Genomic DNA, 9,560 nt, shown 5'->3' with positions numbered 1-9,560 from the left:
GAGTGTTGCCATTACTGGCTTTTAAATCGTTGAGTGTTTTAATCAAAAATTCGTTAAAATTTTCCAAAATAGGAGATAGATAATAAAACAACTTCCAAATTCCAGATGCCCATATTCGGGTGGAAACGTACGTTATTCAAAATTTGAGAGCTCTAGGTATCATTGTTTTATCACAATGCGAGAAATATGCACATATTTATGCATGTTCTTCGTTATTTAATTTCTTTAAACATAATACAGGGAGATAATATTTGGTGGTAACAATTTAAAAAGTGAACCGGCATTTATAGTAAACCAACGCAAAATGCCAAAACGAAATTAACAGTCCTTTTGGGCAAATTGCGCCTTCGTACTAATGAATGTGAAATAGAATTCAGTAACGTCATTTAAAACAAATAAGATGACAATAAGTTTTTATCGTCTTATGAGAAGATAAAGGTACGAAATATTCAACCGCCAGTGATTGTCAGTGGTTTAGTTTCCCATACTCCATTATCAGATAACATACTTTTATAAAGCTTTTTTAACGCAAAAAACTGCAGAAACGTGTAGATGCAAGAGCAGGGGTTGGCAAACATGAGGATTTTCATACTTTTCGCTTTAGTATTAGCAGCATGGGCAAATCCAGGTAAGTTTATACAATTGACATTCACCTGTTATTACTTATCTGTCCTAGCTCATTTATCTGTTAATCGAAAATTAGTTTTGTGGCTAATATGAGATTGGTTTTAGATAATTTACAAAATATTTTGAGGAAACGTTGAATATGCATTAAAACTGAACTCTTGATATATTAGGGGTATTAGGCAGAATTAGGGGAACTATAATACACGCATTGAAAATCTGCATACAGTTTTCGCTTCCCAAACTGTTCGCTTTCCCACTGCTGATTAGAAACTTTTCTGATTATGTCAGCTGTTATATATGCATATAAACTACATGTTGTATTCAATTCAAAACTGTATAAGATATTTCTCCCACCTTCCTAGGGTGCCTTCGTGGTGTAGTGGGTCTGCACGCTGAGCCGGTATCCTAGAGGTCCGTGGTTCGATTCCTGGCGACGGCGTTGCTAATTTTTCAATCTCTCTCGGCTCTTTAAAAAAAAAAAAAAAAAAAAAAAAGTCTAATGTCTCTACAACTGAAACAAAAGCAATTCAATAAAATTTAATAAAACTGATATGAAATACAAAAAATTGTTAGAAATTCCTTGGTCTATTTCAGTGATATCTAGATGATAGTAAATCTTGAAACATTTCAAAATACAAATTTAAAAATTAAAGGAAAGTTAAGATTATTCAATTAAAATTAAAATAATCAAAGTGCTCTAATATATAATAAGGGAAAATTTTTTTAAAAATATATTATCTGCTTCGATGTTACCACAAAATAAATTATTGAAAACCAAACATCATAAGAAGAATTTTCTAGTGAAAAACAAGATAAAAATGTTGGGTAAATAAATTTTGAACCAAAGAATATGCAGAATTGCTAAAACTTTTTGCAAACCAAAAGTAACATGATAAATCAAATGTTTAAACATTACAAATCAAACTTTTTAAGGAAATTAATTAATTTATTAAATTATTTATTTATTAATTTATTAAAAGTAATTTTTTTAATGATAATGCAGTGAAAGTACCAAATTGTGAAAACACGAAAATATCATAGGAAAATGGAAGGCTTAAGCCTAAAATGAAAAAAAAAGAATAAATTTAGAAAAAAAGCAATATTAATAATATTTAGAAAAAGCAATATGCCTAAAATTGGAAAATTTAAAATTTAACCTAATTCAAGTGAATTAATTTGTAATGAAAATTAAAAAGAAATTAAAACCTGAAGGAAGTGTTCGGTCCAAATGGTAGTTTTTGTATTTGCTGAGAATGGTGTTTAGAAAAAATCGAGTTGGACTGTATATGGTAATGTGATAAAAAGGAGATAATAAATCGCCAGACCTGAGGTGAGGGGTAAAGCGTGGTAAACTAAGTGTAAAACTGAATAGTAATATATTTCGTATATTACTATTACAACCCAAAATTACATTAAAACCTAAAATTAATAAATTAAAAATAACTATTTAAAAATTAGTGGGAAGAAATCAAATCTTGGTTTAATTTTTAAATTAATAGAAGTAAATTATTTGTAAGAAAGTTAAAAAATTTTAAGAAGTTATTACATGTAAAAACGAGTAATATATGGTAATGGGGTAGAAAAATTTATGAAATGGATTAAGATTGCAGAGACATCAGGTTATTTCGATGCAGGGGATATGAACAATGCCCTCGCCGGGACTCGAACCTCGAAACTCTCAGAAACGCGTCGAGTGTACTGACCACTACACCATGAAGGCATGCTAAAAAGGCGGGAGAAATACCTTATAAGATGAGTTGACAATAAAAGTTTTCACCTACATTTGGGCGTATAAGAGGACTGGAATAGAAATTGCCATTTATTAGTACCAGACATAGAAGAACTATTTACAAATTTACAGGTATGTTTACATTTGTTATGCATATAATAAATGCCTTCAGACTTGGTTTAAGTAAATCCTATCATAAGTAACAATAAACCTAACTTAAAAGAACCTAATTTATAGATGATTTTTGGAGAAGTAATAAATCTAATAAAATTAAGTGGAATTTGATTACAAATAAGTGTAACTTTTAGATATCGAGCTTTTTTATTAATGTCTTCAGCTGCAGTATAGATTTTTAATTCTTAGAATCTGAAAAGAAAGTGTGAGGAAAGTTACAAAACTTTTTCCATCAAAGAGTTTAAATTTCTTTATATTTGAAAGTATTCTTTATATTTAAGATCTAGGTTAATACTGGAATTTAGTTATTATTGGAAATGAATTTATTAGGTTTAAACATTTTGGATAAATATTAGTTGTTTCAATTAATCCAGAATTATTGAAAGTAATAAAGTACCTAAAAGTAAGATTAAATTTATCTTTTTGAATATATATTTTTTTAATAAAACTGAACTCTTGCAGAAAAAGAAATTGATTGAAAATATATGCATGGAATAAATATAAACAAAAGTATATCCATAAAACACAATACATTTTAGGGCTCTCTCTCGCGATATAGACCGTATTTTACTTGCATATTTCTCCCTCTAGTGTTTTCAGCATATGATTTAAAAACTTCTGATTTATGGCAACAATGTAAAATGTAACGTTAAAAATAGGAAATTATTTTACGTGAATAAAAAGAATATTATTGAAGTTCTTTGAAATACATATTATAATAATGTTAGAGTGTCTACGTGTGCTTTTCATGTGCTATGCTTATCACTTAAGCCATCTCTTCTGAAATAGTATATGCTACATATTCCTCCCTCCCTCACGGTTTTCTAGCAATAACTCTGCTAGGAAAAGGAGGAAAAATACGCAAGTAAATACAATAATGCGTGCATGGTCATTGTCCAAAATTAAGGCTACCAATGCAAAAGTGATATTTCGAAAAATAATTCGTTTAGTGTAAAGATTTTTTTTTTTTCATTGATGCTAAACACTGTAAGATCACCAACGATTAGCAAAATAAACAGAAGGAAGTGTTTTAAGATATGCAAATGGACCCGAAGCTGCAAAACATGGCATTTCATATTTTCAGAATGACTAATAACGAGATTACATCACGAATGTAAAGTTTCTTTAATTCACTGTTTACATTTATTAAAGCATTTTAAAGTTTCGGATCTTTAGTCTGCGTTTCACAAAATGACACAAATCGATATCTAATAAAATTTCAAATGTTTGTCTCTTCTAGTAGTAAAAACATCAGTTTTTTCTTTTAAGTGAGGAAGCACAACCCTATGGAAAATGAAGGGTTAGTTGAAGGAGACATCATGGGTATCGACTCTGATCAGGTAGGTTATTATTTAATGCAGATTTTATTCTGTATCTATTTCTTATTATAATAAAAGTCCGGTGTTCAACGGTTCGGCGCATTCGATTATCCGACATCCATTTATCGGCAATTCTGCCTTCAGATAGCGCTACTAACCGCTCGACAGTATTGGAAAAGTTCGGCAGTTACTTCGCGTTTTTTGCAATCTTGAGTTATTTTTGGAGTATTATCGCGTTTATATATATTGTTTACTTTTTTTATATTTGTTTATTTAAAATGTTTTCAAAATTCGATATAAATGTTGATAAGGGAATCAAGCGCAAAATAGAAACAATCCAACAGAAGCTGGGTATTGTTAATCTAGCCTTTAATTCAAACATAAGTATAGGAATTCTTTTGTGCAAAATTTATTAAACTGATGTCAAATTTCCAAATTATGTTTAATACAAATGTTGCCATTTTTACGACTTCTATTGCTTGAATGTAAAAGAACCCAGTGTTACAAAAAGCTTGGTACAAATGTACCCAAATGTCATGAAGCAAAATCGCAAAATATTTAAAAACAGCATATCTTTAGAATTTCCGATACCCAGACGTGCGCGCTGGAGATAAAAATGTTTTTTTCTGTTTTGAAGATCATAGGACCGACCCATCAGTGGCTAGCATTTGCACGCTGAATGTTTAAATCAGTAATTGGTCAAACCCTCTGTGCCGGCGATTTATGTTTCTAAACATTACGGTAAGGAGTGATAAAGATTCTTTATCTCATCCTGCGTTACATTCTACGAGGATTTCCTCAGTCTTGCTACAGATATGCGATATTTCACAGTGCCCGAATCTGGCGGCCTACCATATACCATAAATGACCAATTCATAAAAGGTCTGGTTACCTTGTTGGCCAAGGAAGTCATCAGCTTGGAGACAATCCAGAGATATACGAGCCATATGGCGTTCCAGCATTATCCTGTTGGAAAATGGGCTCCAGGATGTTATGCTAAGAAGAGTAACGCAAACAGCCGCTGAATGTCATCAATATATCGTTAGCTGATAAAAATTCATGCAAAATAACTAAAATCGACCCGCTGTCGTAAGAGACCGCATCTCACACCATTATACCAGGGATAATGACTATGTGCTTCTCTAAATCAAAGACTGATTGGGACCACTGGCTCTGGTCCTTCTACATACGGACCCGATGCCAACCGACTGGCATCGCATACTTTTCAGCAATGAATCCCGCTTCAGACATGGAGCAGATGACCATCGGGTTAATAATTTCCTTATTTGTATAGGAACTTCATGCATATTTAATTTCAATAAAAACAGTCACTTTCTTCATGGTGTTTTTTTTCCTAAAAGGTTTCCTTTAAGAGTTTCTCTTGGGTAAAAATATTGAAGAAAACGCGTCTAGGTGAAATTAATGGAATCTCGGAAGTTTGAGACTCCCGAACCACCTTAATGTTAATAAACTAATTAAATTAGTTTCCTTTAGATTGGTGCTGACCCATCAGTGGCCAAGGAGATAAGATCGCTGAATGCTGGTAGCTGAACACAGAATTATGTTCCAGCGAACGAATAACTTCATGGTTTTGCTGAAGTACAACGTGAATACGAGCCAATTTCCCTTAGAAAGTTCTCTACAAAAGCATCGACACGCATAGACAAGTAATCCTAGTGTGCTCGCTATAATATGACAAAATAGAACTCGAACACTGTAAATTAAAATAACTTAGTGTAACTGATGGGAACGTTAAACCTACTTTTAGATTACAAATTGAATCCGACAACAAGTCAAAAATTCGTATGTAATCATGCAGTGAGTGCATTCCTGTCTATCTGTGAATACAATACCGCTAAATGCCAACGTGCACTGTGTCTTCTCATATATTAATTAAACTTGCATACTTCTTGAGAGAACTTAAAAAGCAGGGGTAAAGGATAACACAGTTTAAAACAAAATAGCATAACTAGCTACTAAAAACAAAAACCTCATGCAAGTACTACTGAGTTGTTATTATCTTTCATATTGTTGTTAGTTTTTAATGGCAAACTAGCTTTGGAGACTAGCTGCTAAAAACAAAACTGGTTACTAAAAGAAAAACCTTATTATGCAAGTACTACTGAGCTGTTATTATCTTTTATATTATTGCTAGCTTTTAATGGCAAACTAGCTTTGGAGATTAGTTTTAAAAACCAAAACTGGTTACTAAAAACAAAAATCTTATGCAAGTACTATTGAGTTGTTATTTTTTTTTTTCATATTTTTGTTAGTTTTTAATGGCAAACTAGTAGCATTGGGATACTTTAAATTGGACTTTTGGCAAATCTGTACAAATAAATGGACAAAATAAACATAATTCAAATTTGGGACTGATTATGGTCTCTTTAGTTGCAGACTTCGGAAAATTCTAATAATACAAGATTGTTAAAAAAGGGTGTACGCTATCACAGTCTAAAAATGTTCCATTTATCTGAGCTGTATATTTTTGTTGCACATAATTCCTTTTGTTGCTTTTAAATAATTGGAAGTTTAGCGTCATTTTAAGTACTAGTATTAAATTTTGTAAGTTCAACGTGTTCCAATAAATTTCAAGTTTATATTTTTAGCTAAAAGTATATTTAACGCGCTAAAGTTTTCAAGCATAGAAGCTTAGTCAGAAGTATCTTTAAGTATGCTCAAAAGATAAGCATTGGTTCTGGCAAAATGTTTAAACGTAAAGATGATAATGTTGTATTCAACTATGAAAACTAAAATGAAATTTATCTTACCGATTATTAATATTATACGATTGATGGAATTATAAAATTACGTTAATTGATTTAAAAGTTTGCGCAGGCAATATTTTTGCTGTCATCACAAGGCATTAAAATTTCTTAGTATGAAGTAAAATCATACAGCAACATTAGTACTTTAGTATGAAGCCACATCAAAAAGTGTCATAAGTGCTTAATAGAACAGCGCTTAAAATATCATAGTGCTTAGACTTTTATGTGCCGCTTACTCCATTTGTCTGTTATACACATATGATAGTGCCGACCTTATAATTCACCATGAGAGCATAGTATAAAATAATAGACATATGGTAAGCCGTAAAACCTTATTCTTATAATAAAAATTTGAACTATTTTTACAATTTCGTTTGTTTAGATTAAATATTAGTTTTCAAAGCAATATAGTTAAGAAATTTTCATAACTTTTCAAATAATGCAGAAACTGGATTTTGTAATCAACCATTAAAAGAAAACAGCTTAAAATATTTGTTAGCGTACTGTATATGCCAAAGCACATGAGGTTTAACTTGTAAGAAATGCATTGTTTTCTTGTAAAGCTTTCTAACTTAAATCTTTAAATTCGCTAGTTTTCCCTAAGGGTTGTACGGCTTTTCAAACTATGAATGAATGCGATAATACTATAATACAAACATTAAAAATAAAGATTGTATTATTATATTGTTATCAAAAATTTTATAATTTTGCACATGCTTAAGTTTGTAAGATTCTCACTAGTGAATTTCTCAATTACTGTAGAAAGTGGAGAATCTCAAGAACTAGTTAGCAAATAATCGCTTAAGTTCGTGTAACAAGAAACAACAAGATGGAAGGGTAACTAACCCTTTATTATTCCAATAAGATTTAACAGAACTCCGTCTTGGAGTGTACAAACAAAGCAGACACTTGGGCTTGAAATTAAGAGGCATATAATTAAACTAAAACAGTGTAAATAAAATACAAACTACAAATTAAAAATACATGCTTTTATTTTAACAAATACAGGGCTTAAATAAAACGACTGTTTCACAGAAAAAAAAAAAAAAAAAAAAAAAGCTTTTATGAATAGAAAGTGAAAACTTTTAAAGATATAATGATGAAAATCTCATTCAAAACCTGCAAAAGTTCACACAGATATGGTTTTGATGGTTTTTTTTTTTTTTTTTTTTTTTTTTAAAATCGCAGGCAGTATTTGTTTACGAAACTAAAACGCGTACGACTTGGCGAAATAAGGTTAGCGCAAAATAGGCGCAGCTTTCTATTTTAACGGAGTACACGGAAAAAGAACATAAAATTTAATTATTTGTAAAATGTTGTAAGACTTTCACTGTGTAAATCTCAGTTACTGTAGAAAGTGACGAGTCTTAAGAACTAGATAGCGAATGATCGCTTAAGTTCGGGTGACAAGAAACAACAAGATAGAAGGGTAACTAACCCTTTATTATTCCAATAAGATTTAACAGAACTCCGTCTTGGAGTGCACAATAAAAGCCGACACTTGGGGTTGAACTTAAAAGACTAAGAAATAAACTAAAACTAAGATTAACTAAAGTGATATAGCCGAAGCTATCAAGATTCTAAACGAGTTGGCCCCTTAACTGTATTGGACTACGAAGCTTATCAAGAGCCTGAGTACGGCCGAGCGTAATAAAAGCTTTAAGAGAGAGAATAGCCAAAAGGCAGACGCGCGCAAATCAGAAACTCTGATTCTCTCTAACTCAGCAAGTAGTACTTAGCGGTTAAATACCGCTCCTCCTCATTAAGTATTCAGAGTGATTCCAAAACTACGTTCTGGCCGGAAGTAGTAAGTTGAAGTTAAGAATTTGACAGGAATGAAGTTTAACTCAAAATTTAACTGTTAATAAAATTAACATAATCCTTACAAGTTATACAATGAAAATTATTTTGAATAAGGATATTAAGACAAGAATTGAAAAACACAACACATGGACAAAATGGCTGGATGTGACAATATTTAGGAAATTTACTTAATGTAACATAAACCCGTAGCTGAAAGTATTGTCATCTTTACTATTCATGATCAGGGATAAATAGAAGGGCTAGCTCATTTCTTTGTTCGACTCCTCGCCGACGCGAGCCTAATGGGGGGACGTAACAGGCAATAATCTGACGTCACCGTGATGCCACCTGTCCTGATTTCCCGCGTTTAAAACAGTAGCTTCATTGAGCTGCGAGACGATTTTCTAGAGGTTACATATCCCAAATTAATTTTAATAATATATATATATGTTTTCTAATAATGTATATATTTAAAATAATTTATATATATGTAATTTTAGTCAGTTTTTATTTTAAATTCTATATTGTAAAGTATCGTTTACGTAATATGGCTTTTTGCGCTGCAGTAACGTGCCGTAGCACTTACAGAAGTATGAAAGGATGAGGTATTTTATTTCATGGGACCAAAGAATCCAAATGAGAGTTTGTTTTTGACGAAAGAACGGATACACAAATTTCAAAGAGAAGATTCTATTAATACGAAGAGCGGAAAAATCTGCAGCGAACATTTTCTATGCAGTGTTTATAAAGATGATATGAAAAATCGCTTGTTTGGATAGCCACAAAAAGAAAATGTTCAAATGGAATGCTGTGCCGAAAGTAAATTATGATGAAAATAATAAATCAAATTTTAATGATTTTGAAATAAAAATCACAAATGAAAATGTAGAACAAATTTTGAAGAATTTTGAAATTTTGAAGAACAAAATAATATCCTTAGAAAATTGTATTAAATTGTACTAAAGTATTGAAAAATAGAGAAAAGAAAAATTTTAGAATGTTTGTTCAGCGACAAAGAAGGTGGACGACATCTAGACAGAAATTGGTATCAGAAATTAAAATCTCAAATAGCGAAATTTGGGGGGGGGGGAGCACAGATCGGAGAATTTGGAAAAATGTCTAAAGCCTATTTTTATAAAG

The 9,560-nt window shown here is 31.3% G+C and overlaps 1 pseudogene across 1 annotated transcript in view; it reads left to right on the top strand.

Annotated features, from left to right (window-relative positions):
* Window positions 1-499: 499 nt before the first annotated feature.
* Window positions 500-9,560, top strand: part of LOC146999438 (astacin-like metalloprotease toxin 5) — a 47,362-nt pseudogene continuing 38,301 nt past the window's right edge. Inside the window, exons 1-2 of the transcript XR_015043248.1 lie at window positions 500-628; window positions 3,800-3,870. The product of XR_015043248.1 is annotated as an astacin-like metalloprotease toxin 5 (transcript). The remainder of the gene's footprint in view (window positions 629-3,799; window positions 3,871-9,560) is intronic.

This window comes from Stegodyphus dumicola, chromosome 1, assembly GCF_044657685.1.
Source record: "Stegodyphus dumicola isolate Sdum_Otavi_A_Nest chromosome 1, ASM4465768v1".
Lineage (NCBI taxonomy): Eukaryota > Metazoa > Arthropoda > Arachnida > Araneae > Eresidae > Stegodyphus > Stegodyphus dumicola.
This window is presented reverse-complemented; position numbering and strand designations above follow the sequence as displayed.